This window comes from Solanum dulcamara, chromosome 8 (genome assembly GCF_947179165.1).
Source record: "Solanum dulcamara chromosome 8, daSolDulc1.2, whole genome shotgun sequence".
Lineage (NCBI taxonomy): Eukaryota > Viridiplantae > Streptophyta > Magnoliopsida > Solanales > Solanaceae > Solanum > Solanum dulcamara.
Genome location: NC_077244.1, coordinates 74,563,418 through 74,574,763, shown reverse-complemented (window position 1 = coordinate 74,574,763; position 11,346 = coordinate 74,563,418).

Genomic DNA, 11,346 nt, shown 5'->3' with positions numbered 1-11,346 from the left:
GTCTAAATTTCCTAGAAAAATTTCGAAGTTTTAACTATGGAAGTTCAAAACTCTATGAAAAGTTCCTACATTTTGAGAACTCCGTTAAAAAAATGTTGATGTATGGATTGTGACAATTTAAAACCATATGTAAATTACTCAGACAATTCCAACTCTGTGAAAGAAGCGAAGACAAACTAAGATGATAAGGGGAAAAAAGTCAGTAAAAGTTAATTAACTATTTTTCAATTACATTTCGATCGATGACTCAACATCAAGAAACTATCCAAAAATGGCTAGGCCATCCAAACTTTTAATCTTTTAGACAACTAATAGTAATGTTAATGATATTTAATGTCAACATTTTATTAAAAAAATAACAGTGGTAGTATTGATTGGTCAAGAACTTTAAATGTTATACATAAAATATACTTCATATATATATTTTTATTCATTTAATTGAACAAATAATTCAAGAAAATAAAAACTTCTGACACACAAACTAAATATATAACAGGAAAATATATTAAAATTATTCTTAGAATCTTATGATTTTCAACATGCTACGTCAATTGGAGGCTAAAGTAAACTTGTTAAAACTAAAGAGTCCAAACATATTTAAAATTAAAGGTGTTATTCTTTTGTAAAATAAGCCAGAAAAAAAAGTCATATAAAATAAAACGAAAGAAATATTATATTTGTGATAAATAGTAAAAAATTTGTATTGATGATTAAACGTGCCAAAGTGAACTTCATATCATAAATAAGAATATCAATACAATTTATTTGCTAAGATGAAATTCATGCAATTATCAATTGGGAGATTCATTAATTTTTCTGCAACACAATTTTGATAGTCAGATATTAAATGCCTGAAATTCTTGTTGAATCGCAGCTGGAAACTTGATGCTTACATTTTCAATTTACAAAGTTTCCCAGTTTTTTAACTTGTGCTCCATTTGTATTTCATAAGGAAATTTCCAATTATTATTTACTAAGAATATATGCTTTAATCTAAAGTTGGTAAAACGAATATATGCTTTAGTCCAATGTCACATATCTCCTTTTTCCCCCCTTAAAATTTATACCACTAGACACGATGTCTAGCGGTCTTTTATTAACAATAATAACTTTAAAATCTCAACTTGAATAAGCTAAGTATAAGCAAAAAGGGCTAGCTAGATTTTACCTTATCAATTTTAATGAGATAACGAATCTACATTTACGTGAGAATTATGGAAAGTATTATGATTTTTGTGTGTCTTAAAAATATTTGTATATTTTCTAAAAGCCATCTGCAGTAAATGAGGTGAATGAATTAATTATAGGACTTGCCATTAGCTAGAAAAAGTTAGCTGAATGAGTGCAAATTAAAAGACATAACACTGAGTAAACTAAAAGGATAACAAGGAGCTTATTTATGAGTCTCTATATTCACTACCACCGGGGGAGGAAATGTGGCAATTATTTAGCGGCAATAATATACTTGTTGCTATATTATATTTAGTGGCATTGATAAATATGAGTATTTATAACCAACAGTACTCTATATAAATGTCGTTAAAGGTTTTAGTGACTCTGAATTTAATGACATTAATTCAATTGCGACTAAATATATTTATGACAATAAATATTACCGCCTAAAAAGAAAATCTATTGCCACTCTATTTTTTTGTTGTTGTTGTAGTGATTGCACCATCAAACGTTGCAATGGATGACAAGTATAAAGCCTCTCATCCTTAATTAGATATATCTTGAGTTCGAGTCTTTGAAATGAAATTACATTTGATAGAAGCATTTTATTTCAAAGTGGGACTTCCCACTCCAAGTACAAATTCAATCTAATTAATCAAGTTTCAAAGCGGATCAAACATCAGGAGAAAAATCAATATAAAATCTCTTTGCATGCAATAAAATTTTCTAGTATTTGACGTGAGATTAATACCTTGGAAATAGTCTTATTACTGTTAATATGTTGTCAGGTAACTAACATCATTGACTTTTATTTTAAAGTTTAAACTTATAAAATAAAAAAGACAGAGAAGTGTGATGAAGATAAGGCTCCTTCAAGTCCTGACAAATAAACCATTTTTTCTGTAAAAGTTAGATGCTAGTAGTCGTCGTAGTAGTTGATCATAGTAATAAAAGCCAAGCTCCACTACTAGTCTCTTGCAATTGTGTGGACCAAAAGTTCAATTAATTCAGCAGGCCAAACTCTATATTGTATATGTCCAGTAAAAATTTTTTTTATGCATATATAGAGATTTTTAATCCTCTAAACATAAAATTAGATGTTGACTCGGTAATTTGAAGAATTCAAAATCCGCCTAGATTCAAACTTCATGGACTATATTTATATTTTCGAAATTAATGAAAATTGTAAATCCGTCAATGATAGAGCTCGATAATGGTAATTAAAGCCAAGCTCCACTAGTACTAGTCTCTTTTGTGGACCAAAAGGATTATATCAATTAATTATGTGGAGATGATGAAGGAACCTAAACCAGGAAGAATCCAGCTTTGCTTGTACGTACCTTTTTTGCTTTGCTTTCCCCACCACACCACATGGTTAAAGATCCATATATTCCAAAATACACTCATGTCCCACTCTCCACTATAACTCTCCTTTTGTTGGGCGTTGACAAGGATCAATCCTTATCATTCTCTTATAATTTAAAATACTCCGTTCGTCTATGTGATGTTACGGGAAAAAATGACATTTTTTCTTATTTCAAATTGAATTCTTAACTTTAAATCTTTTTTACTAGTTAATTTATCCGCGTTTCGCCCGGGTTTAACTTACTTTTTAAATTTTGTTAATGCAAAAAAGATAAACTTAAACTTAAATATAGATATATAATTTGGACATTCATAAAAAAAAGTATATGTGAAAAGATATTTAAAAAATAAATCCAACATAAAAGCATCACATTACATAAGAGAGGGAAAGAGAATGCTGACAAAAAACTACTGAAAGTCCATGGTTAATGTCTAAAACTTGAACTTCAATAATATGTATTATGGAAAGTTTAGCATCACATTTAGCGTACTCTTCAAAGGAATTTGGAAGTGTAGCTCTTTGCTTTTCTTTTCTCTATATTATGCATATATAATCAGCAAAATATAGTGAAATTTTCAAATATTGGAATGTCTATAAAGAATTTTTAGTTATGATCGTGGCTGATAAGTTCAATAATGTAATTGTTTTAAAATTGTAAGGCCTAGGGGTTTATAGGTCTTCTTCCAACTAAAAAAGAAGAAGAAACACAACATAAAAAGGACGGAAATAGAGTAAAAACATATGTGGTGTTTTCATGTGGTATTAAAAGCTTAAAACCTACCAGAAATAAGTCTAGACCATGAGAAATGAAACTTGTAGGCTTTTAAGCTAGTGTCAACCATTAATTGGACATCGTCTTGCAATGCAATTTTGATGATCAAAATGGCTTTCTTTATGAAAAACATGATTGACCTGAAGTGCTACCAACTCTTTACAGGAGGTAAAGAACAAATCATTTCTTGAAGATCATAAATCACAAATAAGAAGACATGGCGTTTGGTAGGATGTAATAGAAAATTTATTACATGTATTAGTTATACATTATATTTAGTATTATAGGATGTATAACTAATACATAGAAAATTATATATCCTATTCAATATTAAAGGGTGTATAATTAATATATAGCACACCATACACCATATTTAGTATTATTTTAATTTTTATCAAATTCCACCTTTTATATATATATATATATATATATATATATATATATATATATATATATATATATTCAGTATTATAGGGTTTAAAATCAATACATATCAAACCATTATATTAGCAAGACAGGAGCTATTAATATATGGATAAGTATGATTAAAAAAAATACTCTTAATATCTCAAACCAAACACGGAATAAGAAACAGTTCAGCATTACTAATTATATACATTATTCAATATTATTCTTAGACACACTATCAAATAATACCCTATAAGTACCCACACCTAAGGCTACATTTGAAGGACCTAAACTATATATAATTGTCCATGTTATCATTGATATCAACAAACTTCTACGCAGACAACCCTCTCCTTTAACTATTGACATTTGACAGTACCAAATTATGTTATATTGCGGTAATTTATAGCAATCATTGGGAAGTAAAAGAATCACGTTACAACAGAGTGATTGTATACACTTTGTATAACAACAACAACAAAAACCCAGTGAAATCCCACAACGTGGGTCTGGGGAGGGTAAAGTGTACGCAGACCTTACTTCTACCAAGGTAGACGACTGTTTCCGAGAGACCCTCGGCTCAAAAAAAGTATAAAAAGAGGACAGATAAGGCTAAGAAGTTCAAAGCGATGTGGGAAAGCAAATAACGAATAACGCAAATAACGAAAGCGACACAGATAAAATAGAGTAATCAAAGTACAGAAAGTAATAGAGAGATAATAACAGAAGTCAGAGCACAAGAAATTATAGTGCGCTAATGCGCCTACTAATGCAGAAGAATAACGCGACTATGCACTAGCCTTCTACCCTAATATGGGTCCTCCACATGCTCCTATCTAAGGTCATGTCCTCGTTAAGCTGTAACTGCTTCATGTCCTGTCTAATCACCTCTCCCCAATATTTCTTCGGCCTACCCCTACCTCTTTTAAAACCATCCATGGCCAACCTCTCACACCTCCGCACTAGGGCATCTGTGTCTCTCCTCTTCACATGCCCAAACTATCTTAGTCGCATTTCCGCATCTTATCTTCCACCGAGGTCACTCCTACCTTGTCCCGAATAGCCTCATTTCTAATCCTGTCACTTTTGATATGCCCACACATCCATCTCAACATTCTCATCTCTGCTACTTTCATCTTTTGAACGTGAGAGACATTTACTGGACAACACTCCACCCCATATAACATAGTTGGTCTAACCACCACTTTGTAGAACTTGCCCTTAAGTTTTGATGGCACCTTTTTATCACATAGTACACTGGAAGCGAGCCTCCATTTCATCCACCCTGCTCCAATACGATGTGTGACATCCTCGTCAATCTTCCCGCTGTCTTGCATGATAGACCCAAGGTACTTGAAACTATTTTTCTTTTGGATGGCCTGGTCACCAAGCCTAACTTTCGCGCCAACCTCCTGAGGTATCTCACTGAACTTGCACTCTAAGTAGTCTGTCTTGGTCCTACTCAGCTTAAACCTTTTAGACTCCAAGGTATGTCTCCAATTCTCCAGCCTAGCATTAACTTCGCTACAGGTCTCATCGATCAGGACTATGTTGTCCGCGAAAAGCATACACCATGGTACCTCACCTTGAATTTGTCGCGTCAATCCATCCATCACCAAGGCAAATAAAAATGGACTAAGGGCTGATTCTTGATGCAACCCCATCACAATTGGGAAGTGCTCTGAGTCCCCTCCTACTATCCTTACTCTAGTTTTGGCACCCTCATATATGTCCTTGATCACCCTAATGTACGCCACAGGTATACCTTTAGCCTCTAAACATCTCCATAGTATCTCTCGTGGAACTTTATCGTAAGCCTTTTCTAGATCGATGAATACCATATGCAAGTCCCTCTTCCTTTCCTTATACTGCTCCACCAGTCTCCTCATAAGAAGGATGACTTCTGTAGTTGAGCGTCCCTGCATAAATCCAAACTGATTCTCTGAAATAGACACGCCTCTCCTAACCCTCATCTCCACCACTCTTTCCCAAACTTTCACAGTATGGCTTAAAAGCTTGATACTTCTATAGTTGTTGCAGCTCTGGATATATCCCTTGTTTTTGTATAGAGGGACCATTACGCTCGACCTCCATTCTTTGAGCATCGTTGCCGTCTTAAAGATGACATTAATTAATCTAGTCAGCTACTCCAAACCTACCGAGCTCGCGCTCTTTCAAAATTCCCCAGGAATCTCGTCAAGTCCAGCCGCTCTCCCCCAGCGCATCCTACGCACAACACCCTTAACCTCTTCAACCGTAATACTCCAGTAACACCCAAAATCGTGAAGCCTCCCTGTATGTTCCAAATCTCCCAACACAATCTCTCTATCCCCTTCTTCATTCAAGAGTTTATGGAAGTACGACTGCATCTTTGTTTAATGAGGGTCTCCTCTAACAATACTTTTCCATGCTCATCCTTAATGCACTTCACTTGATCCACATCGCGTGCCCTTCTCTCCCGCGCTCTGGCTAGTTTGAACACCTTGTATGTGCTTTACAAATCACACGCTATGTCTCTATTGGCTTCACCAAAAAAACCTGATAATTAAAAATTTGAAATATCATATGCCAGTCTTCATTAATCTTACTCATATCATTTGTTTCTTAATAAATAGATTTTAAATTTCAAAAAAGAAAGAAAGAAATGTTCCACATACAAATGATAATTCAAACAACATAGTTTCCCAAGTAGAATCTAGAAAAACGTAGTGTGTAATGTGTACACAGATATTTATCGCTATCTTAGGAGTAGAGATGTTGTTTTCAATAAAACCTTGATTCAAGAAAATAATGGGAGCAAAGAAACCAAGAGAAAAACAAACCATATTGATCACAGTGCAAGCATACGAAAATTGCAAAGTGCTGAACTCTATGATTACTCATATGATTTCGGGATATCAACAGTCTGGATCCCTTCATAACTTGCCTCACATACCAATCAGTCCCATTGCTTTGCATATCCTTATTATTTACTTAATTCTACATCCAAAAAATATACAATAATGGTAACTTTCACGGTTCTCAAATCATAAGTTGATATCGAGCAAATATGCAGTCAAAAAAATATAACATCAAAATTCAGTTCAAATGTAATAGAAGTCCACATACTAAAATTAAAAGACTTATTGAATGAAATGTAATAATAGACGTATATTTTATAAGATTTTTGCCCTATTGCATTACCAATAATAATAATATATAGAAGAGGCTAGGAAAGCAGGTAATGGTCAACATGCCTGCTTCCAGCCAGGGCTTTTCTTATATATATATTTTTTTTGTGCTGTAATAAGATGGTCTTTATACTTAGTTACATTTTATTGTACATAAAAATCAATACTTGTGTTACTTTTTATTTATTTTTCCGCTGTACTTTAAAACTTCTAATACACGTGGACCCATTACTTTTCTTATTTCATGTCTTGTTGAGTACTTGGGGCCCCACCAGCTTTTGAATGTCAATACTTTCACCTTTAGCACAATCTTGAGTATATAATTCCATAAAATGTTAGTTCATTAATATCATATAAATTGAAATAAGAGAAAGTAATATATATTATTTAAAAAAAATTTTAAAAAAATAAGATAAATTATAATAATTAATTATTTAAATATTTTTAAAAACATATAAAAAGGGATTAAATTTTAAAATTCTACTTACAACAATAATAACTCAGTAAATTTCACAATGTGGGTCTAGGGAGGATAAAGTGTACGCAGATTTTACCCTATCAAGGTAGGACGGCTGTTTCCGAGAAATCCTCGGCAAATTTTTTTAAAAAAAGAAAATTCTACATGTGCCACATAAATTGGGATATATAAATTACGTCAAAAAACTACACTATAAATTACAATAATTAACAACTTAAATATCTAAAAGACATATAAAAGGGGTTAAATTTTAAAATCATATATGTGTCACATAAATTGAGACAAAGAGAGTAATATATAATTTGAAAATTATGTAAAAAGTATTATAAATTATAATAATTAACAACTTAAAATATTTAAAAGACATATAAAAATGGGTTAAATTACATATGTTACATAAATGTTATCTTAAAAACATTACAAATCACAATAATTAATTCAAAAAATTTCACCTGTAATACGTAAATTGGAACAAAAAAGGTAATATATATTTTGTGAAAATTACATGAAAAAGTATTATAAATCATAATCTAAAATAAATATATGAACAAATTGATTGACTCTCGAAATCCATATGCGCCACATGAATTAAATTAAGAAAAAAATAATTACATATATTATGTAAAAGTTACGTAAACGTATATCATTTTACAATAATTAACAGTTTAAATATTTAAAATATCTATAAAAAAATTGACTCAGAATTATATTTATATCATATAAATTAAAACAAAAAAACATAAGTTGCGCTCTATATGTATATATACGGCTTATCCAAAAAAAAAAAAAAGACTTGCCTGAGATCTCTTGACTTGTTTACTCGAGAAACGATGGCCGCCAAATTACATTCAAAATGAAAAGGAAAAATCAGAGAACAAATCAAATATGAATTGTTTGATCCATTCTTCCTCTATTCTGCAATGAGGAATTGTTTGATCCGTTCTCCCTCTATTCTGCAATGAGGAACGGTTGGATGATCAATATAATTGTGCCGAATTTATGTGTCTAGGAAAATCATAATTTCAAAAGCAAAAGTGCCAAAAAATCATAAAACTTACAACACACACAAAAATATTCTCTGTTCATGAAGTCATCGTTCCTTGTCATAAAACCTATCAAATATGAATGAGACGGGAAAAGTGAAGAAACCCATTAAACATGAAGTAAATTGTTTACTCATTGATGGCAATTGCATTCTGTCCATATGTCATAGGAGATATGTAGTAGCCCCATTTTATCCATGGTTCGAGGTCATCTACACCAGTATATAAAAATGCATTCAAGATTTTGGATATGCCATGTGAACTTGTAAATTTTGTAGATTATCCTGCACCTATAGTCCAAGACTATAAAAGAACTTTCAAGAGTAAACCGACCTTTTGCAACGATGAAACCACCAAGCACGAAGATTAGCAGTATTGTGAAAGTTGTAAAAGTGTTAGCAACTACTTGAGTCCTTCAAAGTGCAGCAATAAAACGGAAGAGAGACAGAGCCGACAGATGCAATATTTCTCAACAGCATCAACATTAATATGTAATTGTCGTTATGTTTTGTGAAGAGGGGTTAATGCGGTCGTTGGGGTTTTCCAGTTAAAGGTTGCGACTTCTATTTGCTTGTAATTAGTGACATTTGAGACTGATGTTGTGGTGACTGTCGTAAAAATTAGGTTAAAAGATATTAAAAAAATAGTATTTTCGACTTAGGAGAGTGTCATGTCACCGACCTGAAGATTCTCTTTTTTATATATATATAAGATTTTTACCCTTATTGACATTAGGGAGGTAACTTATAATTCTTCTTTCATAAGAGTAGTTTATCTACATCACACCCTTTGGGGTGCTGCTGCCCTTCTCCGAACTCTGTTTTTTGCATTAAGCCGCTTCTTTTATGCTTTTAGTAATATGTTTTTATTGTTATAGAAATGTCACGCTGTTTCTAGAGTCACTACTAATACTTTTGATATTTATCAAAAAAAATTCTTGACGTTCTTAAATTTCACGTTCAATGGTAGGCGGTAGTATAAAATAACACGGAAGGAGTGTTAATTTGTCTGCTAATGCCAGAAAAGACGATTCAATGCTTTGAATCCTGCCGAGGAAAATGTTCAATGAGGCCCCATATATATAATCACATTGTTGGAGTTTAGGATTTGTCTTTAATTGAGGCTCGTGATTATGTTTAAGATAAAATAGCATTAGATATTAATCAATAATGTTAATTAGAGTTATGTATAAGATTAAAAGAGTTGTACACTGCTGGCATTGATATTTATTGTGCTTTTCTGTCGATATAGTTGAAGAAGGGCTAATGCAAAACAGAGGTTTCTTTGTCATCCAGCTAGAAATATGTAGCAATTCAGGACCCCCAATGTTTTGTAACTATTCCAAAAAATATATATATGGAAATATCGATTCCTCTAAAAACTCTGTACACCATGTGAAGACTGACATGCTGGTTATGTTGTTGGAACTTAAATGTTGTTCTGTTGAACTTTCAAAGTTAACTTATTTTGAAAACTGTTTTTTTATTTGAAGTGTTTTTATGAGAGTATTTTCGGAGAATAGCAGTTTGTGCTTGAATAAGGTTTGGAAAGTGCTTGCGGAAAAAAGTTACCTTTACAACTTCTAAAAAATTACTTCGTTGTTATTAAAAACACTTATTTTTTCTTAAAAGTTTGATCAAACATATTAGGATCACCTTTTTGGAAAATAAAAATCACTTTTAGCTTCTCAAAAGGGTATTTGAATTATTATTTTTTTTTAAAAAAAAACTTCTCAAAAGCTTGAATAAACAAACTATTAATCAAAAAAAAATAAGCACCTTTTAAAAAAAATAATAATCACTTTTTGCTTGTAAAAAGCGCATTAGAAATTTTAAAAGAAAACAAAAAAGCTTCTCCAAAGTTTGAACAAACAAACTATTAATCAAATGGTAAACTATAATTTGTATGGATAACTTATTTTTTGAATCACAACTACCTCTCACCAAATGCCATTAAACAAACTTTAATATCCTTTATTAAATTTCAAACTCTAATGATTATTATTTAAGAAGGAAAACCATGATGATTTCTCTTTGGAAACTTCTCAAATAAATGATGCCATTGTACCCCACTTCACGTCAAGTAATATAAATATGCTTATTGAAATGTAGGCCTAGTTTTTAAGAATCTTTACCCTCTTCAAGTAGAACAAATGCTTATTGTTACTTTATAATCAGATCAAGAATCATTACATCTCTCTACCCAATTGTATGGAGTGGTTGAATCATGACCCAATCGGCTACCTAAATAAAATGAACTTTTGGTTCAACCTAATTACAATAGAGTGATTGATGTAAAATCAAGTAAATTTAAGTTATATATATTGATATTATAAAAAAAATGTATTTAATGCAATTGCATGCCTATTTGTCTTAACATCCTAGAGTAGTCACTAACAAGTAGATCGAACTCATGTACTTAAGTTCTTGGTCATGTTTGTAAAATTGGCTTATAATCCAAAAGCAAATAAGCGTAGTGGGAATCTTATTGGTCCGACTAAGATTCCTGTAGTTATTCGATATTTTTTTTTAAGCCTGATTAATTTAAATTTATATTGAAAAATTTTAGTTCAAAAATAAAGTGCTTTCATACAACTTTCTATTATTAATAAAAATAAAACCGAGACAACACTGTGTAACGGTTACTACCTAAAGTTTGAACAACTTGGCCAAAAGTTCCCCACCGACCCTTATCATATACACTTTGTGGAAAACTGACAGTAAAGTGCAAGAATCACATGTCACAGTGAAAGTTGAGTTACGTTAGCCATAAAACTGGCTCCAAAATTAATATCTTTCCTCTCGATATTTGTTGTCTATGTAAAAATTTGACTAAATTTAAATTTGTGGTAAAAAATCTTATATTAAGTAAAACATTTTAATAAAAGCGACTCCATTACTAAAAAAAAAAAAAAAAAAAAAAATCAGAATCTCTTT